Genomic DNA, 27,315 nt, shown 5'->3' with positions numbered 1-27,315 from the left:
AACTCGGGGGCACCGAGAGCGGATAGAAAATGGTGCACAAGGAGGAGTAAATCAAAACTCTTCCTCTTCCATTAAGGGGCACTCTGGGCCGTTGGCTGCTACTGAACCCTTCATACGCCCCTACCACTGCCCACCAGCAGGGCTGTAAGCTACTCAAGACTCGGAATTTCTCTCCATCTTCAGCCTTACCAGAGCCCATCCCAAAATGGGCAGACAATAAAATATTTGTTAGACGAACAAGCGAGTGAACAAATGAAGGCAAGTCATTATCTTCTTTTTTTTTCTTGTAAGATTTTTTTTCATGTTTACTTTTGAGAGAGAGGGGGAGACACAGAATCCAAAGTAGGCTCCAGGCTCGGAGCTGTCCGCACAGAACCTGACGCGGGGCTCGAACCCATGAGTTGTGGGATCATGACCTGAGCCGAAGTCAGACGCTTAACCGACTGAGCCACCCAGGCGCTCCTGAAGGCAAGTCTTCTGTAGTTTACTTTTCACTTCGGGTCTCCCTTGGGCGCTGAGACTGCCACTTAAAAGACTCCTACCGCTGTGCTGACAGTAGGCTCCCTGCAAACCCAGGACCGTGCACACTAGTTAATACGCTATTAGACACCTGCCTGTGACGGTCACCAAATAGCCTGCCAAACAGGGAGAAGGGCCCTTTGGGGGTTTTGAGCACCTTTTCACCTTCTTGCACCCCACAGACTCTGCTGCCAAGATAAGCTTCTACTGTGTGTGTAAAAAACTCCAATCAAGACAAATTGCATAGAAGGAAAATGCCTCTTCCCTGCTCTTGTCAATTGGAAGAGTTGTAAAGTGAAGAAAATGAGTACTTTTAACATTCCTGTCTCCTCAGGCAGTTGTTTTAAATGAGTCATCTACAAACTCAAGCAGTTGGTAAGGACAGTCAGTGGCCATTTATCATTTTAACGTGATTTATTTCAAATAAATAGCAAATGGGGTATTTTGGTCCTAAATTATGCATTTATCACTTTCTTACCGGAGCCCTTTTTTATACAACTGTATCAGTGAGCAGTGAAAGACACACAGACAAAACTGTCGTGAACTTTGTCAGTCTTCCCTGTCTTTCTTCTGCCCTTTAACTTATGATGTCCATTAAACTTATGATCAAAACTCAGCACTTTCCATTCTGATTAGTTGTAGATCTCTGCCTAAAATAGATGGCCATTTCTGAGGCGGTATGCATTTTTGTTTTTGTTTTTCTGGTATATTGAGGTGTGATTGACATACAGTAAAATTCACCCTTTTTAGCTATTTACAGATCTGTGAATTTTGACAATTTTATATTTGTGTCACCACTGAAGTCAAGATAATAGAATTGTCTGTCACCCAGAATAGTCCTCATGCTCCTTTGTAATCAGTCCCCTCCCTATATGACCAACCCCTGGCAGCCACTCTTATTTCTGTCTCTATAATAGTTCTGTAGAATTTCATATAAACGCAATCATAACGTGTGGTCTTTTGAGTTTGGCTTATTTCGCTTAACATAATGCTTTTGAGTCATCCATGTTGTTGCATTTATCCATAGGTTGCTACCTTTTATTGCCGAGTAGAATTCTATTATACGAACGTGCCAAAATTTGTCCATTCACCGTGATGGACATTTGGGTCATTTAAGTTTTCGTGATTATGAATAAAGTTGCTATAGGCATTTATATTCGAGTTTTTGTGTGGATATCTAGCCCTATTTCTCTTAAGTAAATACAGAGGAGTGGGATCCCTGAGTTTGCTAATAAGTGTGTATTTAACTCTGTAACAAATTGTCAAACTGTACTGTTTTTGATTCCTGCTGGCAGTACAAGGTTCATGAAGATTTACTCCTATTTTTTTCTAGAAGTTTTTTAGCTTTAGGGTTTACAATTTCAGTCTGTGATGAATTTCAAGTTATATGTTTCGAGAGAGGTTTGAGTTGAGGTTCACTGGAATATAAATATGCCCCATCATTCCATTGTCATTTATTGAAAGACTAAAAGACTATCCTCTGTCAATCGAATTAAATTGGCATTTTTGTCAGAAATCAATTGACTGTATTATGTGTGGATCAATTTCTGGACTGTCCACTCTGCTCCATTGATCTGTGTGTTTATTCTTTTGCCAGTATCTCACTGTTTTGAGAAGTTTGTAGCTTTATAGTAAGTCCTGAAATTAGTGGGCTTGAGCCCTCCAGATTTTTCTTTTTCAAATTGCTTTGGTTGTCCTAGATTATTTGTTTTTCCATATAACTTTTAGATCACCTTGTAAGTTTCTTTTTTTTTTTTCCTTCCACCTTGTAAATCTCTTAAAAAGGAATCTTGCTCAGATTTTATTGAGCATTGAATTGAATACTGAATTGGGGTTGAAATGAATCTATTGATGAATTTGGGAGAGAATTGCAATATTGATGATATTGAGTCCTCTGATCCATGAGTACATATCTCTAATTATTTATATCCTTGATTTCTTTCACCAGTGTTTTCTGTAGTTTTCAACATAATAAATCTTAAAGTACTTTGTTACATCGATCCCAGAGTATTGCATATTTTATTGGTGCTATACAGCAGATGGTGCTTAAAAATTTCACTCCCCAGTTATTCACTGTTGTATATAAAAACAAAATTCAGTTTTGTATACTGATCGTCTATTTTCCAACCTTGCTAAAGTTACTAGATCTGGTAGTTGTTTATAGATTCTTTTGGATTTTCTACTTAGATTATTATGTTTTCTGTGAATAAAGACAGTTTTATTTCTCCTCTCCAAGTTTATCTACCTTTAATTTTTTTCTGTGCCTTACGGCATTAGTTAGAACTTCTGTCCAGTATGGTGTTGAGTACACGTGGTCAGTGTGGTTCCCCTGCATTATTCCTGATCTCGGGGTGGGGGGGGGGAACCATTCGGTCTTTCCACCATTAAGTATGAGTTAGCTATAGGTATTTTTCGTAGATGCTCTCCGTCAGGCCGAGGAAGTTCCCCTTTTTTATTTCTAGTTCATTGAATATTTAAAAAAAATCATGAATGGCTGTTGAGCAAATGTCATACTTTTTCTGAGTCTATATAGATGTATGGATTTTCTTCCTTTGTTGATATTATCGCTGGCATTGCTTGAGTTCTGAATGTTGAACTTGCATTCCTAGACTAACTCCCATGTGACCGTTGTATACTATTCTCTTATATTTTATAGATAAAAACCGTGGTCAGGTGCCATGAAGTTGTTGGCAATTCCTTAATCATATGTGTGTTTTAAGGGTCACCAGAATCACTTCCATCTTTATTAAGGGAAATTAAAACAAATAGAGCGAGTGTCTTTGTACTAAGCAGTGCGTACATTTATTTAATCCTCTTTAATGGGAAATTGAGGTCTAGGAAATAATTTGCACCATTGAAGTCTTGCAGCTAGTAAATGACATGGTCAGAACTTAAATGCAGGTTTGTTTGGTGAAACCCATATCAGCCCACTAGATTGTATTGCTTCTCTCTGGTAGTGCATGCGTGTGTGGGAGGTGTTGGGGGCAGGAGGGGGCGGACAGGGACGAGGGAGTGTGAGAGAGAGATTGATTGAGATTAGGAAAGGGAGAAATGTTCTTATTTACTTATTTATGTTAAGTAAGCCCTACACCCAACAAGTGGGGCTCGAACTCATGACCCGGGGATCAAGAGTTACAGGCTCTTGTGACTGAGCCAGGAGCCCCAGGGAGAAATGTCCTACCGCCTTTTATTGTTGTTTGAAGATCTGGGCTTTTAGATATCTTAGTTTATATCTCAGCTCTGCCATTTGCTTGATTCGTGGCACATATATCTCTCTGAGACTCATTTTTTAAGCCTGAAATATAGACTTAGCACAGGTTGTTGTGAGGAATACAGATGATTTTCGTAAAGTGCCTCGCACATAGCACGTGCTCGATACAGTGGTGTCCATTACTGTCATTATTATTGATTTTTTTTTTTTTTTTAACCATGAAATGCACTTTATACCTGGAGGTAATTGATTTGGGTTTGGAAAATGCCAGATAAGACTTAGGATGATTTTGTAGTTTAGTTGTTTTACCAAAATAGCCTAGAGCAAGTTCCTTTCTATAAAAACGGACCTGATTTCCTCTACTTTTTACCCACCTCCTTCCTAAATCCAAACAATACCAACTTACTGAATCATCTTGCAAATTTGGAAGGCTTAAAAGATACTGCTGAATGCTTTGGGCTCTGGAAATGAGTGCGTGCACGCTTCTGTGTCTATCCTCGTGTGGTCTAGAAGTGGTGGTCTCGGCCAGCAGGACTGGAGATGCCATTTTCTCATTTTACATGGGCAGCCGGCCACTGATAGCTAGCTTTAGAGCCCTGGCTCATGCAGATATGACAGTTTCTGAGTCACTGAAACTCACTTCCCTAACTTCCAGAAAGCATTTCAGACTGTTCGAAGGTAATGATTCCTTTTTCAGTAAGGTGGTTTTGATTATCCCAAGTAGGGCCGGAGAGGGTTGTGTTTTCATCAGTCAAGTCAGGGAGGCAGCAATGAGAAAAATGGCTGAGTCTGAGAAAGGGCGTCAGGCCATCATCAAAGGACCTTTCAGTGCCCAGGACCTCAGGAAGGCTGTTGGCTCCAGCAGTCCATCGCTTCTGGGAACTGATTCTCATTATTATTTGATTTCCTAGCAGTACCCTTCCAACTAAAAGTGCTGTGTGACAGATGAAAGTAAGGGAAAATCTGTTGTATTTTGAGAATTTTTGGAGAATATCACAGCACTGCTTGGTGGTGTTGTAAATCAGAATTGGTAATCACTAGTCTTTTTTAAACAGGTTTACTGAAGTGCGATTGTTAACAAAATACTGTATATATTGCATGTCTCCAGTTTGAGGAGTTCTGAACATACGCATACACTATCCCTGAAGTCATCGCCACGGTCAGGGTAATGTGCATATTCACCGTCTCCAACAGACTGCTCCTGCCCTTAGATTTGTTTGGGGCGTGGGGGAGTAAGAACTCACTTGAGATCTACTGTCCTAACAAATTAAGTGACAGTACAGTATTCTAGAGCACACTGACCACATCTTCTGGTTCAGTTTTCCCCTTACCAACTAAGGTAGGTCTTCTTTCTACTTTATGATGTAAGAAATAGAACCTTAGCAATGTGTTTCCCCAAAGATCACCATTAGATAATTGCACCAGTGTCCAGAACCCACTTCTGATTTTTGTTCCGTGTTCTTTGCATAAGACCTCTGGGCCTTGAGCCTGTTGTGACTCTAAACTTCATTGACCTGGTAAACATTCCGAAACTAAATACCTAATGACCTTCGTCCTTACAATTAGTATCAACAAATGTGATTAGATTCCCAGCTTCAAAGAGAGCTCGCGAGCTAACTAATTAGCGGAAGATACAGTTTGGGGAGTAACGTCTACCGTTCTTCACGCCTGTAACTTTCTTTTTCTAGACTGGCTAGACAGAGTTCCAGTGCCTGAGCAGGAATGTTCAGAGGCTGGTCACCGAACTTTTGGAAGGTGCTTGAATTGGAAATGTTGGGCGGTGAGGTGAGGCCAAGCCTGATAGCTTCGGTGTAGGGCCTCTTGAGTAGCTACTTTGTGCTAAACAGTAGTCTGGTCATTACAGGGGCACAGAGATGAACACAAGCCGTATGATTCTACTCAGAAGGACCTCACAAGCTGGCCGACCGGATGGACGTGTACGCGGAGGTGCCTCCATATTATGGCTACCCCAGTCCGTCCTCCGGGCTGCCAGGAGAACAGTCTTTAGAAAACACGTACCCTTTCCCCGATTGAAACTTGCTGGTGGTTGCCTGTCTCTCCGAGGACCCCGTCCAAGGTTCTTCTCAGACCTACAAGGCCTTCTCTGATTTGGCCCAGGTTCTCCTCCCCCTGTACCCACACCTCCACGGCGAGCTCCGGGCACACACCGGTCCTTGCAGTGCTCAGAACGCGCCACGGTTTTTCTGGCCTCTGAGTGTTTTACTCCTGCCGGGCCCTCCGGAGAATGCTGTGTTAGTGTGGGTCCTCTGAGAAGCAGGGACTTAGGATGAAACTGGCAAGGATCTTATTAAGGGAAACCACCGCCCGGTGAGAGACGATGGGGAGGTGGGAGGGATGGGAGTGCCATTAGTCCATGATGCAAGTCTGACCCCTAGTGAAGAGAAGAGCAGCTTAGGCAGAGAAGCTTTCTAGGCGGCCGCGCAGTGGAAGGAAGGTTCGGGAAAGCCTTTGGGTAATCCAGGTCTGTGGAGCCCTGTCCCTGCTGCACTCACTCGTTGGTCAGGTGCAGCCCCGGGGGAAATAGGGCCTCAAGGCAAACATTAGAATGGATTTCTGAGGCAGCCGCTCAGTCGGAGGCCTTCCTCTTGGCCTCCGTTAATGCCTTTCTTCTTCCGTTAATGCCTTTCTTCTTCCGTTGACTTCCTCCTACTTGTCCCGAAAAGGCCAGCTTTAAATGTTCCCTCCTCTTTCTGGGAAACTTGGTGAAGGAAATTTTCAGCATGTCACGTGATGGTCCCACGGCCTACAATGACCGTCCCCTAACTTCCGCCCACTTAATTCCTAATACGCTTATTGGAATCCCTGCCATCTATTACAGGACCAAAAAAAAAACCCAGGTGCTCAGGAAGTATTTGTTGAATGAATGGCTGAATTGGTAGCACTTGGCTACGCAGATCAAAGGAGAAGCTCTTTGAAGCTCGTCCAGGCAGAGTGAACTGCTTGAGCAAAGCCATATTGGGGAAAGAACGAAGACCCTATTCTGTTTGTCTTTTTTTTGCAAATATCTTGTCCAAAGCCCGTCATTGGGGGGAGAGTATATTATGATGCAAGACAGTGGGGGAAGGAGTGTCTTCCCGGCACTTGAAAATGATTCATATTTGAGAACTTTGTTGAGAACAATGTTTTGAATATTTCCTGAGAGACTTCTTTCCTGAGAGGAAACGGAGTTGATGGAAATGGAATTTTACTGCTGCCAGGAAAAGTGCGATAAAGATCAAGTCTCCTACAACCACTACCAGAATAGAAATTTCCACCGAGCAGAGGGATTTCAAAGTCCCACCTAATGGCTCCTGTGTATTTAGTATTCGGTGCAGCTGAACTGTAATTCTGGAACGGAATTGGACCGGCTCTGACACTCCGGTCCGTGATGTATGGATTCGCCGAGACTCTTGCCGCTTGCCGACTGCCAGATGCTGGTCATATTTTCGACGGAAAGAAACAGCGCTGGCCAGGATTCCAAATCTCAGTACCGCTGCCTGCCTGCCGCCGGCACGTGTTGCCGGAGGACAGAGACGTGCTGATGACAGGGTCCGACGGAGTCACTGTGGCAGCGGCTAGAGATTTAGCCCCTTATCCCTGCGTCGTCTTCTACCCGTGACCTGAGGCGCGACCACGTACGAAGCAGGTGCCCCTCTTCGCCCAGGTCCACGTCTGTCCTGTGCAGTGTCCCTCCTGTCCTGTTTCTCCGGAGTTCCCACCTGGAGGGAGGCAGGCTGCTTCTTCTTGAGGTGGGAATGAATAATGGTGCCTCCACCATGGGCCTGCTGTTAGGGTTCCCCCAGGTAATTCATGCTAAGGGCTTAGACGGTGCTTGACACAGAGTATTTATCCCGCAAGTGGTAGCTAGGTTTTATCATCCTTCTGCAGTAGAAGCAGGGGTCTGAGGGTAAAGGGGTACTGTTTTTCTGTGCGGATTCTCCAAGTTGGTTCTTCCTGCATTTGGTGAGTGCCTGTTCTGTGATAGGGCGGCCTGGGGCTCTAGGGACCTGGGCTGTTACGCTCGTTGTGTAACGAATCAAACACCGTTGCCGATACTCAGCTCTTGTCTCACGCGGAGACCGTTCATTTTGGCTTATGCACCTGCAAACCCACTTGCTCTTCAACTGTGCTCTGACCTGGTGTGGAATACCTTCTTCTCTTTCTCATCGACCCGTCTCTGTCACCTTCAAACTTCGATTCTAATTCTTCAGGGAACGTATAACTAACGAGACCCAGACATGTGAAAACACGATGGTTGCATGATGCGTTCCTTTCCCTGATGTTTGGTGGTCGGGTTGGGAGGCTTTGACCTCATAGCCTTTGCCTTACGTATCTTTTCCATGTTAGTGGAAGAGTTCGCTTGCGACGTTATCCGTGTACCTCTTTCACTAACAGTTTTTAATTTCACCAGCGAGCTTCCCCTTTCTATGTGCTTATACACATCTCTCTTGACCATCTTCCTCCTTTCTTCCAAGTCTTGACATTACATCGAGAACCACTCCCGTCTTCTCTACTTGAAAGCCAAAAATAGGACTTGAACTGAATTAGGAGTGACAGGGAATAGAATATTACTATCGATAAATGCACCCAGGCAAAGGAAAGCCATAAATTTAAAAAGAGGGAAAGTAGTATTTGAAGTCTCAAAGGTATCAGTATGTTCCAATCTGAACCCACTTAGCTCTTCTCCTCTAAGCCTCTGGCAGTCAGCTGGTAAGATGTTTCTCGAACGGGTTTATCTCCTTCTCACTCCCAATGTCCTTGCCCTGGCCCTCATCGTCTTTTCTTGAGAGGCAAGAACTTCTTTCCTGATCTTCCTTCCAGTTCCCTCTTTTCCCCAGTCTGACCACAGTGTCACAAGAGGGTGTTTTCTTTTTCAGCTTTTTTTTATTATAAAATTCCGCAAGGATTCAAAACACCAAACAAAAAATATGTAGCTTACTATAGTATTTCAAGGCAAGCATACTTACAATCTCCATCCAGATCAAAAAACAGGACATTGAGAGCCACCCCAGAAGTCCCTCCAGGTGCCTTATCCCGATCATCAACCTGCCCTCATCCAGAATAACTCCTACCCTGACTTTCAGGGTAGTTATTTTTTTTTTGCGGTTCTGTATCACGAGGGTGCCTTTTCAAAACATCAGTCTTGCCCTATTCACTTACCTCTGTGCTAAAGCCCGAGGGAGCTGAAACTCCCTCATGTTTTCTTGAGCTTAGCATGGAGCCTCCTGTCCACAACTGGTGCTTTCCTCAGTACCCTAGTCCGGCCATACTGGATTCTTCGCCGGCTCCCAGGTAACTCAGATGCCTCTAGGTAGTTGCCGGATACCTGCAGGCATTTGCTCCTGCTCTTCCCCCTTTCTGGAGTTGCCTTTTCCCTATTCCCTGAGGAAGTACTGGGCCTAACTCACACGTCATTTCTTGCATGAAGCCGTCTTGGGTCTCCCGTCTCTGACATACCTGGGACAGAATGAATCCCTTCCACCCCTGTGCTCTACCCACTGCAGCATTTTACACATGCGTCTGTTTTTAGCACTTACCGTAGTCTCTGGTCCCTCACTTTGCTCGATATATATAGTAAATGCTCAATAAATGTTTGTTGAATGACTGAACCTATGCAGTCGACCTTTGAAGCTCTTTCAGGGTGTCAGGGTTTCTTGAGAATTGACACAGAAATCATACACTTTATTGTGATCAAGCTTGCTCTTCCTTAAGTATCCCTGTTTCACACACATTTTGTTTAAAGTGGATTTTATTTTGTTAGTAACTAATATTTCCGGTATCTGGTTTTACTGGGGTTTTTTTCTCTCCCCTCTATTAACGTTTGCTCTTCTGCCCGCATTATTGGTCAAACAGGCCTTTGTGGGCTCTTCTGGCAACCTACACGCCATTTTTATGGTTTTCGTGGTAACGACTAGTAATTATTGAGTGTCCACTGTGTGCCTTGTGCTAAGGCCTGTCCGTGCATTATTTCCTGACCCCTCCATGTTTTCACCAGAAGCTGAAGTTTAGAGAAGTTAAACAAGTTCAAGTCATAAAGCCTTAACCCCAGGTGGAGCTTAGGGTTCGGACCCAAGGAGCCCAACTGGAAACGTAACACTCTTGTTCCGGTTACCATTCTGCGTCCCCTCTCGTTAAGAAAACATACGTGTCCCCGGCCGCAACACAGTGGGTTTTTGCAAAGGCATCTGCGGCGTATGGATTATTTGTGGAAGCGTGTTACTCAAGGCCTCCCTGGATTCTAGTCAGCTCTTTGACTCTATTCCTCCTTTCCCAGATCGCTCCCGTCCAGGGCCTGGTGGGTTCTCCGGCCGGCAGGGACGTGTATCTCGTGGCTAATGGGCGGCGGCCTGGTCAGTGCCGCTCGCTGAGCCACCAGGAAGGAGATGGCTCTCGTGTTGCCCCATGGGTCGTCTCGGCCACATGTATTATTTAGCCCGTGGCTGCCGCCTCAGAGGTTGCTAAGATGAGGTTGCCGAGATCCAAGGATGACGCAGCCTGTGCTTGGCCAGGTGGGACACTGTGCCTTTTTAGGATGATGTCCGTCATTAACGTTAATTGCTATTTCTTAACTTCCCTTTGAGGCGCTAAAAGGAAATCCAAGCGTGAACAATTAAGGAAGCGATGACGGGGAAGAGTGCCTTCCGGCGCAGGAATGGTTCGGTAGTTGATAGCACACTCAAGCCACCCAGACCAGGGAGCCTGGAGGGATCGGTCCGGGACAGCAGCCGTGGCACCTCAGCCCTCGCTGGGCACTGGCGGGTGGGCAGAGACAAACACAGATGCGCGCCGCCTGGTCCCATGTGGCATGTGTATGGGAGCGTCAGTGTTTTATCTTTCTTCCTCTTGTTCGTATGGCCACAGATGGGTCAGTGCTCACCTGCTGGCACTTCTTGTGCATTTTGAAGAGCTCTCTTACTGCATTTTGGCTTTTAAAGTCACCCTTCCATCCCAGTAAATCGCCAAGCCGCATCCGGAAGGAGTGGCTGTGCCAGACTTCTATCGCGTGTCACTTTCGCTTAAAGCTGACACCAGTAACGGCGGCTGACTTTTTTTTAGTTCTCCTAGCAAGTGCCAGGGGCTGTTGAAAGTGCTCCGCACACGGTTACCTCCTGGAGCCCTCTCCCAGACCCTTGGAAGTAGGTAGTGTTACTGTTCCTGCCGGAAAGCTCGGGATGCCAGTGTGTTACCGCTCGCAGCTTTAGGTTTCTCCTTCGGAAGAAATCCGTGGTGTTAGGCACCGGAACTACGCTCTCTGCCTCGCGTACTGCTTCGTTGGGAAGGAGAACTTGAACACCTCGGTGTGGCCCGGAGCCTGCTTCTGGAGATCACGGTTTTCCCTCGGATCACTTACATGTAGCCATTTGAGGAAAACGACCCACTGCTTTGGTTGGTGTTCTGCTTTGGTTGGTGTTCTTCTCGTTAGAAAAGCGACTGTGGCATTTTCTTCCGGTTGATACTTTATCAAAACTTTTTCTAGCAAGCTGGGGATGGGAGTTCAAGGTTACGTGCTGTTGCTGTTGTTTGTTTTCTCAGACTACCCTACTTGCTGTTAGAGCCCAAGCACTAGAGGAGGATTTCGTGGCCGATGGGGAGAGTTTGGCTCGGTTCCTGATACTGTGGATGAAACACGGTGTTTTCTTGTCAGGGAAAATGTGTGAGGCTGCAGGTCACCCGGACGGGAAGAATGAGCTAGAAGCACTTCTCCGAGAAGGGCGTTTCAGAGCCAACCTGTGACCTTTCCTTTTTCATTTTACAGCCTTGTCCTCCTGCCTCCTAAGAAAATTCCACACTTCCCCAAAGGCCGGGGCGCTCTTCACCTTAATACTCCTCCAGGATTATTGTCATTGTTCGCAAAAGAATCCCCGGGCTGTTATCTTGTTTACCCTGAGGAAGGTCCTTCAAAGGTCCTTTTCTTTCCTTGGCTAAAGAGCATGAGAAGAGCAATAAATACCAAAACTCTCGTGGCCAGACGAGAAGCGAGGCAGATCCTAGAGATGGACAGACGTTCTAGTCACCTAAGTCTGTGCGATTTTATTCTGAGGACGTGACATTTGGTAATGAAAGTGATATGATAGCGAGAGGATTGAGTCCTAAATTTGGCTGGTATGCTTTTCCATCAAAGAACGAGATGAGGAGGAGGAGGAGGAGGAGGAAGAAAAATTAAATTAGACAAGACGTTTGGCTGGTCATGGAAATAGATGTCAAGATCCATGTACCATCTGCTAGTAAAGTTAATCAGAGCGGGAGAAATGAGGAAGCCTTACTGCAGAGCCAGACCCCCTTTGGTTTCCCCTTCCCCTCATTTAGTCCGATTAGAGACGGGGATGGTTGTGATTCCCAGGCCTCATCCCCAGAGATTGGGATTCACTGGGTTTTTGGCTCGGGACAGAGAGCTCTGCATTTTGACCAGGTTCCCCGGGGAGTCTCTTGCTGACCGTCTCAGAAGCATCCTTTGAGAAAACCTGGATTCAGCCTAGAGCCCCCAGATCCCTGTAATCGGTCAGCCACTGGGGAGAAGGCCTGGAATCGGCCCTGAGCGGCGACATACAGTGACACACATCCACTTGTCCTCTTAACACCGTTGCCAAGACGGGCACGAATGCCTCTCCCTTCATTTGGGGGAAATCAACCGAGCGTCGTGGGTGCTCCACCGGGATTCTCTCAGTAAATCTTCAGAAACACCTGGTGAGGTTGAAGTACTGTCATTTTCCATATTTTACAGGCAAGGAAACTGAAGGACAGAGTTCAAACGACTCGTCCAAGTCGGTAGTTTGGAGCAGAGCTGGGAGTTCTTGCACACAGCTGCTGCCGTCAGCTCTGTATTTCTGATCTTCCTGGTCCTCGGGCTCGAGGAATTGGAATCGTGGTTCAGGACTCATGGGGTGGGGGGCGGGCGGCACTCTAACCCCAGTGTCCTTGGAGACAGTCGACTTTTTTTGGTAATGATGCTTCCGAAAGGCAGTTTAGTTTTGTAAAACCACTTTTAACTGTGGTACACATAACAGACGAAAAGTACCATGTTAACTACTGTTTGTTTATTTTTGAGGGAGATCATGAACAGAGGAGGGGTACAGAGAGAGGGAGACACAGACTCCGCAGCAGGCTCCAGGCTCGGAGCTGTCAACACAGAGCCCGACGTGGGGCTCGAACCCACGGACCGCGAGAGCGTGACCGGAGCCGAAGTCGGACGCCCAACCGACTGAGCCACCCAGGCGCCCCTTAACTACTTGTACGTGTACAGTTTTGTGGCATTAAGTGCGTTCGTACTGTTTTGCAACAGTCGCCACCATCCATTTTCAGAATTCTTTTCATCTTGCAAAACTGTACTAATTAAATAATAATCCACCATTCTCCCTTTCCTCTAACTCCTATCAGCCACCGCTCTACTTTCTGTCTTTATGATGGAGCCAGTCAACTTTTAGGTTAATCTCTATAGTCATGCTAGTGATTTTTTTTTAGGAAGAAAAAAAAAATTACTCCTCAAACCCAGATTTACAAACATGTACTCGGTGTTGAAATAAAAAACCATAGACATTTTAAAAAGAATTTCGCATGCCTTAAACAACGTGTGACCATATCTCTTAAAGCACTTGAGGTCCGCTCCACTATATAAAACTAGACAGAGATTAATATTTGGCAACTTGGAGATGAGAAAGCTGTGTTGAAAAGAAAAACAGGCCCTCTGGCTGGGTGGTTTCCTTTCCTCTTGGGAGGTCATTTTCTTTGGAAAATAAACACATTTCTGGTCACATGAATTCATGCAAATTGCTGCATCAGACTAAAAAATCCATTATGCTCAGTAACTTTAAATAATTAGATTGTATATCTGCGGATGCTTTGGACAAGGCAAAGCATTCTGTGCTAAAAGTGCTGATTCTGAAGCTCAAGCCCCACTTTTTCACGGCAGCCCCACGTCACTGTGTCCCCCCATCAGTTTCTTAAGTGAATTGTCCAGAAGTAACTACTACGTAGAAGACTGAATTGTGTGCTTACAGGGGGTATAATACCTCATTTCAAGCGTTGGAAGATAACAGTTACCCCACCCCACCCTCTTTTCCTTGTCTTTTGTGGGAAAATCCTGAAAGTACAAATTTCTTTGAAAATTGTAGAGCAGATCGGCGGGCAGTACGATAGAACCGCGTGAAGGGCGCCTGGGTGGCTCAGTCAGTTGACCATCAGACTCGTGGTTCAGCTCAGGTCATGATCTTACGGCTTCATGGGTGCGAGCCCCGCGTCAGGCTCTACACTGGCAGGGCAGAGCCTGCTTGGGATTCTCTGTCTCTCTGTCTCTCTCTGCCCCTCCCCTGCTTGCGCGGTCACGGTCTCTCTCAGAATAAGTAAATAAACTTTTTAAAAAGTTAAAGAAAAAAAAGAACCACGCGAAACTATGAGGCGGGGGGGTGGGGGGGCGGTATTTGGTAGATTATAGGAACTGTTATAAAGTTGGATTTTTACCCGGTGTTTTGGTGAGTCTTCGTTTACATCAAGTTTACCGTTGCTCATTTCAGATGCAGTTGTTGTTTCGAAAGTTATTGTGGACAAAATCCATTTTTAGTTGTTTAAAGATGTCACACCTGGATTTTAATTCCTTGGATTGTCTTAAAGTACTCAAGTTGTGTCAGCCAAGCAGGGACTAAAGTGTACTTTATTAATAACACAAAATTTAGATCAATTTTTATTCTAAAAATGAGTAACAGTGATTTCATCTAGGGTCTGTCTCTTTCATATGTATTTTATATAACTAGGATAGATGTGATTGAGACAACATTGATTGGCAGTCAATAATCAGTGTTGTTGTTAATTGCAAAGTATTATATGCGGTTAAGCATTTTAAAAATATTTATTCATTTTGAGAGAGAGAGAAAGAGCGTGAGCAGGGTAGGGACAGAGAGAGAGGGAGAGAGAATCCCAAGCAGACTCCTCGTCAGCGCAGAGCCCGACGTGGGGCTCAGTCTCACAGACTGGGAGATCGTGACCTGAACCAAAATCAAGTCAAAGGCTTAACCGACTGAGCCACCCAGGCGCCCCGTGGTTAAACATTTTTAAATTTTTTTCAAATGTTTTTGTTTATTTTTGAGACAGAGAGAGGCAGAGCATGAGCGGAGGAAGGCCAGAGAGAGAGGGAGACACAGAATCCGAAGCAGGCTCCAGGCTCTGAGCTGTCAGCACAGAGCCCGACGCGGGGCTCGAACCCACAGACCGTGAGATCATGGCCTGAGCCGAAGTCGGGACGCCTAACCGAATGAGCCACCCAGGCGCCCCGAAACATTTTTAAAACTAGAAGGTATAAAAAGCGTGGCATCACGGCTTCATTTGTAGCCCTTTTCCCCAGAGGTAACCACTGTTAGATTTCTTGTCTAGGTGTTCAGATTGTTTTCATGTTTGCGTGAGCATAAACACACACATGCACGTGACATAGATTTTTTTTTTATGTACGGTTGGTATCATTCAAGGTATCATATTTTTCGATTTGCTTTTTCACCTGATACACGTCAGAGATGATTTCATATTGGTACATATCAGGCCACTCCTGTATTTTAACAGTTGCACAGTAGTCCATTATTTGGATATTTCCGTAGTTAGTTTAAACAGTACTTTCCTGGGCGGCACTTGGATTCATTTAGTTAATGTTTTTACTGTTATAAACAATGCTATCAAACATCCTTTTGCATTTTTATTTACTTTTTTTTTTTAACGTTTATACATTTTTGAGAGAGAAAGCATGGACGGGGGAGGGGCAGGGAGAGAGGGAGACAGAGGATCCAAAGAGGGCTCCGTGCTGACAGCAGAGAGCCCAATGCGAGGCTCAAACCCACGAACTGTGAGATCATTACCTGAACTGAATTTGGACGCTTAAGCCAACTGAGCCACCCAGACAGCCCTACGTCTTTCTTTACTCTTGTGTGTAGAATCACACAAGCTATTTTTAAAAGTTGGACTAATGATGTTATTAAAAGTTTACATTTTGATAGTTCTATTTGAGAGTTCATAATTTTGAAATCAGTGTAAAAAGAACTTTTGGAACGGTAAGAATGAAGACCATCACGCACTTGAACATAGGTATCTAAAAATGCGTTTAAATACTCTTTTGAACAATAATAGCTGTCATTTAATGATCACTAACATTGTCATATACAATCCTCACAACGCTATGGGATCGGTATAAATTGCTCCCAATTTACAGATGAGGTAACAGATTAGGAAAAGGTTAAATGACTTGTGCAAGGTCCCACAGGTAGTAAGCATCAGAGTGAAGCCTCCAGAACAGTGTGTGTTCGACAACAAAAAGACAAATAGTCCAATCGGAAACTGCGCAAAGGATTTTAATAGACATTTCTCCAAAGAGGATCTACGACTGGCCAGCGAACACGAGAAGGTGCTCAACGTCGTTAGTTGTTCAGGAAGTGCACATCAAAACTACAATGAGACGCTGTTTCATGCCCACTAGGATTACCGTTTAGAAGAAAAAAAGGGAAAGAAGTATGCTGGTGAGGACGTGTAGACATTGGAACCCACCTACATCGTTATTTGGAATGCAAAATGGTGTAACCGTTGCGGAAAATGGTCTGCTCGTTCCTTAAAAAGGTTAATCGTGATGGGGCACCTAGATGGCCCAGTTGGTTAAGCATTTCACTCTTGGTTTCAGCTCAGGTCATGATCTCACAGTTCATGGGATCGAGTCCTGTGTCAGGCTCTGTGCTGACAACAAGGAGCCTGACTGGGATTCTCTGCCCCCCCGCGCCCCCCCCCCCCGCCTCCACAGTAAACATTTTAAAAAATGTTTTTAGGGGCACCTGGGTGGCTCAGCCGGTTGTGTCTGACTCTTGGTTTCGGCTCAGGTCATGATCTCACAGTTCGTGAGTTCAAGCCCCGCATTGGGCTCCATGCTGACAGCACGGAGCCTGCCTGGGATTCTCTCTCTCCCTCTCTCTCTGCCCCTCCTCTGCTCTCTCTGTCTCTCAAAAGAAATAAACTTAAAAAAAAAAATGTTTTTAATAAAAAAAGTTAATCATGAAATTACCCTATGACCCAGCTGTTCTACTCCTGGGTGTATGCCCAAGAGAAGTGAAAACCTGTCCATACAAAAACTGGTGCACAGATGTTCATAGCAGCATTATTCATAGTAGCCAAAAGGTGAAAACAACCTAAATGTCCACCAACCCGTGAATGCATACCTAAAGAAAATGTGGTACATCCATACAATGGGTACTGTACATCCATAGAAAGGAACAAAGTATTGATACATGCCACAACATGGATGGACCTTGAAAACATTACACTAAGTGAAAGAAGTCAGACACAAAAGACCACACAGTGTATGATTCCATTTATACAAAAGGCTCAGAATAGGCAGAAAGTAAATTATTTTTTTTTTTAACGTTTATTTTTGAGACAGAGACAGAGCGTAAACAGGGGAGGGGCAGAGAGAGAGGGAGACACAGAATCTGAAACAGGCTCCAGGCTCTGAGCTGTCAGCACAGAGCCCGACGCGGGGCTCGAACTCGTCAACTGCAAGATCATGACCTGAGCCGAAGTCAGACGCTTAACCGACCGAGCCACCCAGGCGCCCCAGAAAGTAAATTATTGATTCGCTGGGGCTTTAGGGGGTCAGTGGCGGGGAGTGAGTGTAGTGGTTTACAGAGGTTTATTATAGGGCATGAAAATGTTATGAAACTGAATCATGGTGATGGTTGCCCAACTTTGAACATACTATAGACCATTGAATTATATACATCTTAAATGTGTAGGTTGTTTATATTGTCCAGGTTATAAAACCATAGAAGGCCCTTAAAATATTGTTCCTTCAAGGTCTGTCCGTAGGTATTATGCTGAGTGAAATAAGTCAGAGAAAGGCAGATATCCTATGTTTTCACTCGTATGTGGATCTTGAGAAGCTTAACAGAAGACCATGGAGGAGGGGAAGGGGAAAAAATATAGTCACAGCGAGGGAGGGAGGGAGGCAAACCATCAGAGACTCTTAAATACAGAGAACAATCTAAGGGTTGATGGAGGGTGGGGGAGAGGGGGAAAGTGGGTGATGGGCATTGAGGAGGGCGCCTGTGGGGATGAGCACTGGGTGTTGTATCTAAGGGATGAACCACATGAATCTACCCCCAAAACCAAGAGCGCACTTTACACACTGTATGTCAGCCAATTTGACAATAATATTATTAGAAGAAAAGAAAAAAAAAAAAAGGTCTGTCCTTGACTCTCTTTTTGTGGGGCGATCTGCAAAGTCATGCCCTCAGTTGCTAAATGTAAGCAGATGAAGAATACATCGACCTTATCACCGCCCCAGTCCTCCCCTAAGCCCTGGACCGGTATTTGGGGCTGCCTACTGAAGAGGTCCCTTGGGCTTTCCTATAGGCTCCCCAGAAGCAGCGCTACGTCCAGAACGGCTCATCACCTCCGTTCCCAGCTCTGGTCCTCCTGCCTTCCCTGGTTGAGTGGATGGTATCCTCATTTACTGTCTTCCCAGCACTAGACCTCCAAGTCCTGTCTGTGCTTTGCTCCAATAACTCCCGTTTACTCTCCCATGCTCGCAGCGGCAGCCTGTGGTCCAGACCTTCAGCGGTACCTGCTGGAGGGGAACGCGTGCCACCGTCCGCACTGCAGACTGCTTGGTCCCTGTCCTGCCTTGCCTCTTGCCATTCTCCTTATACGTTTTCCTTCAGCAACAGGACAACTCCTGTAGATCCCTCAATCATTCCATGCCATCTCCTGCCCCTGGGCCTTTGCACATGCCGCATCCTCTGCTAGATCTTCCCTCTTCTCAGTCTAAACCCTTGCTCATCTTTGTACGACTTGCTTCGGGCATCACATTCAGGAAGTTGTTGCCTACCCCTAATTGGGTTTGAGTCAGGCACCCTTTTTGCCCCCTCTTCCCTGTAGCTCTTCATTATTAATTCACATTCATCACCGGATTATAATGATCTATGTGAGTGCCTGTCTTCACTACTGCCTCTTGACTTTTTAGAGACTATCGCCACGGGGGAAGTCTTCATTTGGTTTCTTCGTGTCTGTGTGTGAGCAAGGTGGGGAGTCCCTCCTTGAGTCATGATGTCTCTCTCCTCAGGGAGGCCGCCTTCGAAATTGTGACCGCCCCCAACACTTTTCTTCTTTGATTTACTGCTCTCCTTAGCGCTATTACTATATATTTTCCTTCTCTTGTTTATTGTCTGTCTGCTCGCACTAGAACAGCAGCTCCACGAGGGAAGTTCTACTCGTGACTTTTTATCTGTGTAACTGCAGACAGGTTACTTGATCACTCTGTGCCTCGGTCTCCTTTTCTGTACAACGGGGCTAATAGTCATTTTTACTACAAAGCTGTCATGAAGATTAAATAGGTCTGTATAGCATCTTACAAGAGAACCTGGTAGATAGTCAGTGCTCAGTAAGCATTCGCTATCGTTACTCCTCTCTCAGGGTGCTGGCCTTCCCGATACTTAGTACAGCTGCACGTGTGTCTTTGCGTTTCCAAAGCTTGGCCTGGTGTTGTACACTTGAAGGTATCGGGTCGTTCCTTGTGAAATAAACGTTTGAGTGGCATTTAAACAGACTTATCAAACTCTCTTATCTTCCGCATATTAGTGTTTGGGATTTCTAATAATTACTGTCGCAGTTTGTGCTTCACTTAGATATGCGACTACCTCCAGGAATACCGTGAACATTTCAGGCAAAAAGGGGAACCGTCGAACTTTGACTTTCATTAGAATAGTAAGCCCACTCAGAGTCTGAGATTAGGAGCCCTTTCAGTTTTGGAGGAATACTGACGCTGTCGTGGTATTCCAGGCTGGCTCTGGGCTGGTGGCTCTGTTCCGTTAGAGACCCTTTTTAACCCCTTGCTTTATTCCCACCAACTTCAGAGCCCTCCGTCTTTCGCAGGTAGGAAAGAAACTGTTCCAGGCTGGTAAAGACTGGCATGTGCCCAGGATGGCCAAACACTCTTTTTCCTGAAACCCGAAGCTGAAAAGGCAGAAAACTATTCATCTTGGTATTTGGGAAAGTGGAACTGTGTGTGTACTAAGCTCCATCTGGCAAAAGTAGTATTTAATTTTTTTCTCCCCAGAAAATGGAGACGTGGGTGGTGGTGATAGAAATGAACACTTACTGAGTGCCAACTACGTATGGGTCAGGCACTGTATGTGTGTTATTTTGTTTAATGCTTTTAGGAGTACAGTCCAGCTCCAATTTACATAGAGGAAAACAGATACAGAGTGGTTAAGTAGCTTGCCAAAATATGACATACCTTGCTAATTAGAGGCAGAGCTAGGGTTGTGGCCCAAGGTGTTTTTGACCCCCCAGTGTCTGTATCCTGTGACATACTCCGGTAAGAAATCATACCATTGTTGTTCATCCCAAAGGTTGCTAATTTGTCCTGAATGGCAAGTTTTGGCTACTTGTCAAAAATTGGCACAAACTAAAAACAACCTTGCTATTTTTTTTTTTTGAGTTTTTATTTAGTTTGTTATTGGGGTGGGGGGGGGCACAGAGAGAGAGAATCCCAAGCAGGCTCCATGCTGCCAGCGTAGAGCCCGAAGTGGGGCTCAAACCCACGAACCATGAGATCATGACCTGAGCTGAAACCAGGAGTCAGATGGTTAACCGACTGAGCCACCCAGGTGCTCCCCCCCTCCAACCTTGCGTTTCTTAAAGTTAAAAAACTTGGAACCCTATTTGTAAGAAGTTAAATCCTAAAAACATACTGGAAAGTATGTTCGATGTGTACAGTAAAAATTAATAGGTCTAAAACTATACTTTAGTATTTATATCACACATACACTGTGATTCATTTTATGTAATATAACTACAGAATTATTTTAGATATGCAAAGAATCTTCAACTTGGTTACATATGTTTTAGTTATTCTAAAATACTTTTTTTGCTAATACTTTTTCTTTAAGAATATGTTGAGGAATTTTTTCTTGTGGTTTCAACAATTTTTGGAAACATTGCATTTTCCATTAATAAAATCTTCCTAGTGGGGCGCCTGGGTGGCTCCGTCGGTTAAGTGTCTGACTTCGGCTCAGGTCATGATCGCCCAGCTTGTGGGTTCGAGCCCGGCGTCGAGCTCTGTGCGGACAGCTCAGAGCCTGGAGCCTGCTTCGGATTCTGTGTCTCCCTCTCTCTCGGCCCCTCCCCCACTCACACTCTGGATCTGTCTCTCTCTCTCTCTCTCTCTCTCTCTCTCTCTCTCAAAAACAAATAAACATCAAAAAAAAGTTTTCAGTAATAATAAAAATAAATAAATAAAATAAAACCTTCCTAGCATGTTTTTTTACATGCTTCCCGGGAATGATGCGAACAAATCTGTTTTCCTAAGTGGTAGAATTCATAGGTAAAATCACTTTGAAATTAAAGTCCCCAGGTAACTTAGAAGCCTCGTCCCTGAACAAGCGGCCGCACGGCACACAGCGTAACCGCGGCAGACCCAAGCACACTGCCAACTACATTGGAATGTCAACCCTTCGGCCTGTCTTCTACCCCCCCTCCCCGGGGGGTGTCTGTTCTTATCAGAGCAAATCAAAGTGCAGGGTGTATTGCTCGTCCTGGAGAATGACTAGTTTCTGTGGAAGCTGTTTAATGCAGACCCGGAGGCTGCACCAGGTACTCCCCAAGGTACTGTGTGCCCGAGGCATTTGTAAAACTAGTATGTTTTCAGTATCACGCTGTTCCTCTGGAAGAACGGTCTGTGTGGTGGTTTACTTTTCCAGCGTGGTTAGAGCTGGCGTCTCTAACGCTGAAAGAGATTTAGGGCCAATTTGAATCTGTACTGTGGCTCTGCTACGTGGCCGGAAGACTTGGGGTGATTTAGTGATCTTCTCTGCCCCTCAGTTTCCTCCTTTCTGAATTGGGGCTGATGAAACCTACTTTATAGCTCTGCGGCGATGCTGATGATCCAGGATATACAGGATCTTGACTTAGGCATTTGTTGAAGACAGCGTGGTATTGGGGTTAAGGTTGTAAGCTTGAGTCAGTTTGTCATCGTGCAAATCTTGGCTCTGTTCCTCTTTAGCCGACCCGGCTGAGGATAAGTCACAGCCAGTAAAACCTTGGATTGCGAGTAACTTGTTCTGCGAGGGTTCCACAAGACGAGCAAACATCTCTAATAAATTTCAACTTGATAAACGAGCGACGTCTTACAATAACGAGTAGTGCATGACACTGGATGTCACATGATCACAACTGAGCCAACAGTTCTTCTCTCTGTGTGTGTGTGTGTGTGTGTGTGTGTGTGTGTGTGTGTCTCTCTCTCTGTGGGATTGTGGGTGATTGTCTCCCATGCTCAGATGCTTGGTCTCAGGTGCAGTGTTTGGCAGAGATCCGTGATTTTTCAGAACGTTGGAAGGTGCCCACAGCTGGCCCTGGTGTATCTTTTGTCCCTTCAAGGCACCTACGGACAGTCCTTTGCTTTTCCAGACAAGAGTAAGCTTAGGATGCTTTGCTTCTTTCGAGGTCAGGCTGCCTGCAGAGAGAGACCCTTTCCTCTGCTGCCTTATCGCCACGTACATTAAATACGGTGTAAGACCAGAGTTTATTAATACTCTACTGTAGGCAACATCCATTCGTGGTAGTGAAAGTCGTCCTACACGATAACCCTCCTCTCTCTGGTCTCCCTCACACCAGCCACGAAAGTTTTCAAAGGGAAGTGCAGGTTAACTTGTATTTTCTTTGTTATTTTGTATTCTGTGACAGGATTGTAATCATTTTCATATGACTATTTTTAGGTTGTGGAACGAATCATCTGAGTTTCCGTTATTTCTTATGGGGAAATTCGCTTTGATAGACGAGTGCTTTGGATGACAAGTATGTTTCTGGAACGAATTATGCTCCCAAACAGAGGTTTTACTGTAACCTCTTTGTGCTTCAGTTGCCTCGTCTATAAAATGGGGGAACTAACAGCTACCTCCATCATAGGTTTGTCAGAAGGAGTAAATTAGTTAATAGAATGAAATACACGGGACAGTACCTGGCACACGTGAGATCTTTACTAGATATGCTAAATATGTTCATCATCATCATTACCTCCATTTGTCAGCCTGCAGTATCACTGTTTCCTGTGCTCACTAAATCGAGACTGCCTTGGAAGATTAGACAGCATCTCGTTCTTCTTTATATCTTCTGAACCTGCCAGATAGCAGGTACTTAATCTTCAGCTATCTGGAATGGTTGAATTAGTGAGTGAAGGAATACCATCATGCTTTCTCAGATTTACCCTTTCCCCCCTCTCAATTTCCTCTGGAACAGTCTCTTTCTGCCGTGACTCACATGGCTTTTGCAGCTGGGTTCACCGTGTTTTTTAGAACAAAATTTGGGGTCGAAACTTGGTCTAAAAACAGAGCAGTTTTGTTAAATCCATGCTGTGCTACTTATAGTCTGATATTCTGCCTCCCTTAGATATATGTCTCCTCCCCTACTTACCTGTGAGGTAAGGGATTCTGTCTTCTTCCTCTCTAGTCTCCAGCACTCAGTGTGGAAACTAGGACATGGTAGGTGCCCAGTTAATGATTGTTAAATTGAACAACATGTCTACAGGTCTCTGATAGATGAGTTCATCCTTATCATACTTCATCCCAGATGGGAATAAAGAGCTACCCTTTTACACAAATGATAGTTTCAAGATCATTAGGAGCTGTGGGATCTGAATCTGATTAACTTTAAAGTGATGCATTTTGAACCTCAAGTGAGGCACAGTCTATATGAAAGGGAAGAACGCGAAACAAGACGTTTGAAAGAATTGTTCCATAAAATTAGATGCTGCTGCTTTTCTTTAGTGGTTGTTCTTTCCTCCTATCGCTTAAAAACTACATGCCTATCTTATTTTTCTTTCTTGGTCTGTCCCGAGTCTTCAAATGGCACGTTAGATTGGAAATAACGCATTCGTGCTCTGCAGTCCCTGGGCAAGGAGCGTCAGCAGGGCGGTTTTACTCATGTTGTATCTTTCCACCTGGAACAGCATGGAAATACATTCTCTAATTACACTCATTAGAAGGCTGATGAACGTCCCCGTTTGGAAAAAGCCTTTTTCATTTTATTCTCTTAAGCAGTTTCTTTTCATTTGTGTCATGTATGCGGTTGATAATTGCCATTTATAGACTCCCTGGCTTTAAACAATCGGTTTCATTTTTCATGTAACTAGACACGTGTCGTGTAAAATTGTGTCTGTAAGGAGAGGTTATTTTTCAGTCTACTAAAGATACTCTCCTTTTTACTGTTATTCCTGTGAGGATTGAGTGTGGCTGCCTCCCGGTGGCACATAAAGCTGCAATATTTGTCTAGTTTTAGGAATATGTAGCTCTTTCTTCTTTGAATTTGGTGTAGCATACACGTAAATCGAATCCTGGTAGAAAGCTCCCTTGTAAACACATAAAAATAATCTTTATTATTGTGACAGCTGATATATGTACATTAAAACAATTTTTTTTAATGTTTATTTTTGAGAGAGAGAGAGAGAGACAGACAGAGCGCAAGCAGGGGAGGGGCAGAGAGAGGGAGACACAGAATCCGAAGCAGGCTCCAGGCTCCGAGCCATCAGCCCAGAGCCCCATGCGGGGCTCGGACTCACGAACCGTGAGATCATGACCTGAGCCGAAGTCGGACGCTCAACCGACTGAGCCACCCGGGTGCCCCAGAAAGAGCACGCAACTCTTGATCTCGGAGTGCTGAGTTCGAGCCATGTTGGGTGTAGAGATTACTTTTTTTAAAAAGTACTCGTGTCAGTGACTACTAATGAAAGGGTACCAGGTTTCTTTTTAGGGTGATGAAAATGGTCTAAAATTAGATTGTGAGGATGGTTGCACATTGTGAACGTACTGAAAACTATTGCATCATTAAACAAATGAATTCTATGATACGTGAATTATACCCATAAAGCTGTTGTTTTAAAAAGTACCCATGGTCCTCTTTTTACCAGCTCCACCGCTTGCTAGCTGGCTATGTGACCTTGAGCAAGTTGCTTTCCGTTCTCTGCCTTGACTCCCTCACCTTTACATGGTGAGTAAGTACATAGGAAGCAGCTTAGAATTGTGCTTTGGAATGTAAGCCCTCAAAAATGCCAGTGCTGGGGCGCCTGGGTGGCTCAGTCGGTTAAGCGTCCGACTTCTGCTCAGGTCATGATCTCCTGGTTGTGAGATCGAGCCCCACATTGGGCTCGGCACCAACAGTGCAGAGCCCGCTTGGGATTCTGTCTGTCTCCCTCTGTCTCCTCCTGCCTCTCTCTCTCTCTCTCTCTCTCTCTCTCTCTCTCTCTCAAAAATAAATAAATATCAACATTTTTAAAAATGCCAGTGGTTGTCATTGTTTTCCTATGTCTGTAGAGCTCAGAAGAGAAGTCCGGACTAAAGATAGACAGCTTGTTTGGTGCTAGCATGTAGATGATAGTTAAAGCCACTCATGTGGATTAGGTTACTTAGCAAGAGCACACAGAGGAGTGAAAGACAGAGCTGAGGACTGAATCCAGGGAAACACCAGCCTGTGGTCGTTTAGTGTGGGGGCCAGACAAGCAGATTTGGCAAGGGAGACTTAAAAGGAATGTCTAGAGAGGTAAGAGAAGGTGCGATGTTCTGGAAGCAAAGGAGAAAGCACTAAGAAGGAGATGACAGTTTACTAGTGTCAGTATTAGAAAGCTTAAATACGGACGTGTCCGTTCAATCTGGCAAGTTAGAGCTGTGGGAGTATGGGGGCAGGAAGCAGCTTCCGGACAGCAGGCTGAGAGAAGGAAGAGAAGGTGAGAGAAAGCGTCATTCAATGATTACTTGAGCTCCTACCATGTGCCAGTGATCAAAACAAACCCCAAATCCCTGCCCTAAAGGAGCTCTACTTTTTTTTTTTTTGTTTTTTTTTTTTGAGAGAGAGAGAGAGAGAGAGAGAGAGAGAAAGCACGAGCTGGGGAGAGGGGGGACAAAAAGAGAAAAAGAGAATCTCAAGCAGGCTCTGTGCTCAGTGCGGAGCCTGACATGGGTGGAGTTCAATCCCATAACCCTGGGATCATGACCTGAGCCCAAATCAAGAGTCAGACCCTCAGGGCGCCTGGCCGTCTCAGTAGGTTAAGTGTCCGATTTCAGCTCAGGTCGTGATGTCACGGTTTGTGGGTTCAAGCCCCGCATGGAGCTCTGTGGTGGCAGCTCAGAGCCTGGAGCCTGCGTTGAATTCTGGGTCTCTCTCTGCCCCTCCCCCACGCTCATTTTCTCTCTCTCTCTCTCTCTCTCTCTCTCTCAAAAACAAAACATTAAAAAAAAAAAAAAAAGTTGAGGGCTCCACTGACCAAGCCACCCAGGTTTGAAAGGAGCTTTACTTTGAATACTGGGCCTTTGTAGGGCAGGAGTGAGGTAAGGGTGAAAACGGGTTCTCTATCAAGGAAAGTGTGTTTGTGTTTGAGAAAAATAAGGACGTTAAGTTAAGGAACCAGGGGGAGATAGAGTGGATGTGAAGCAGCTGGCAACATAGGGGAGATGGGATCATCATTGGTGCCAAAAGATGGGAACATGGAGATCAGGAACTTAGGGGGAAGCTCATTAGCGGTGTTGAACAGGCCAAGAGGTCCTGTCTTCTGCAACGAGGGAAACAGTTGATGTGCACGCACAAGGAAATGTGAAGAAAGGCCCACCGGCTGACCGTGGGTTTTTTAAGGGATATAGAAGCAAGCTCACCCACGTAGAGAGGAGTGTGGCAGGGGGCTTGAGGAGTCACGGAGCTTTGGGTGTCGGGCGTAAGTGGGGAGTTTGTGGAGTGACCCCGAGGGATTCGTAAGGGCGTTATTCTTCACGTTAGTGTGGTTTCATCAAACCTGCTCTCTGCTTCCTTCTTGCAGGAGTAGAGAAAGCAGTTTCTGAGATTGGTCCTAGATGTGGGGCCTTGTAGGTCAATTATGGCAGAAGGCCACTTTGGGAAAGAATTGAGGGAGCTAGCGAGAGAATAGGTTCCACGAGTCAGCACGATGTTCAGACTTCATAGGGAAGTGAAAGGAAGGAGTTTGAGAAACAGGGTGGGATCAAGAGACTAGAGGTTTTTAAAGAGTTTTTGTAGTGCGAGTGAAAGAGCTGAAAAGCTGAGAGGGGGGAGAGGAGGAGAGAGAGCGAGAGAGAGCTGCTGTTCTTTGAGGCGTCAGAGGTGAGACGGTAGGTGATAACAAATCCTAGTCCGTCACCAAAGCATAGTTGGCTGAAGTAGAGCAAAGATCCTCGGAGCACAAGCGTGGGACTTGAAAATCTAGGTTTCTGGGTGAGTTGTCCACGTGAACTATGGAATTTCTAAGGGTGTGGCAAGAGTTGGCCTAGAGGATAAGGACTGAAGGCTAACTTTCTTTTTTTTTTTTTAAATTTTTTTTTTTTCAACGTTTTTTTATTTATTTGTGGGACAGAGAGAGACAGAGCATGAACGGGGGAGGGACAGAGAGAGAGGGAGACACAGAATCGGAAACAGGCTCCAGGCTCTGAGCCATCAGCCCAGAGCCTGACGCGGGGCTCGAACTCACGGACCGTGAGATCGTGACCTGGCTGAAGTCGGACGCTTAACCGACTGCGCCACCCAGGCGCCCCAAGGACTGAAGGCTAACTTTCAAAGTCTCCAGTCGATATCACTGTGTG

The 27,315-nt window shown here is 45.2% G+C and overlaps 1 protein-coding gene and 1 pseudogene across 13 annotated transcripts in view; one reads left to right on the top strand and one right to left on the bottom strand.

Annotated features, from left to right (window-relative positions):
• ATP11C (ATPase phospholipid transporting 11C) overlaps positions 1 to 27,315 on the top strand; it is a 171,802-nt gene that overhangs the window by 31,932 nt on the left and 112,555 nt on the right. The gene's annotated exons all lie outside the window — the stretch shown is intronic.
• Positions 3,177 to 3,276, bottom strand: LOC128774017 (U6atac minor spliceosomal RNA; annotated as a pseudogene).

This window comes from Panthera pardus, unplaced genomic scaffold (genome assembly GCF_024362965.1).
Source record: "Panthera pardus isolate Hobbes unplaced genomic scaffold, ASM2436296v1 HiC_scaffold_27, whole genome shotgun sequence".
Taxonomy (NCBI): Eukaryota; Metazoa; Chordata; class Mammalia; order Carnivora; family Felidae; genus Panthera; species Panthera pardus.
The sequence above is the reverse complement of the archived record's forward strand: the minus strand, read 5'-3'. Positions and strand labels throughout refer to the sequence as shown.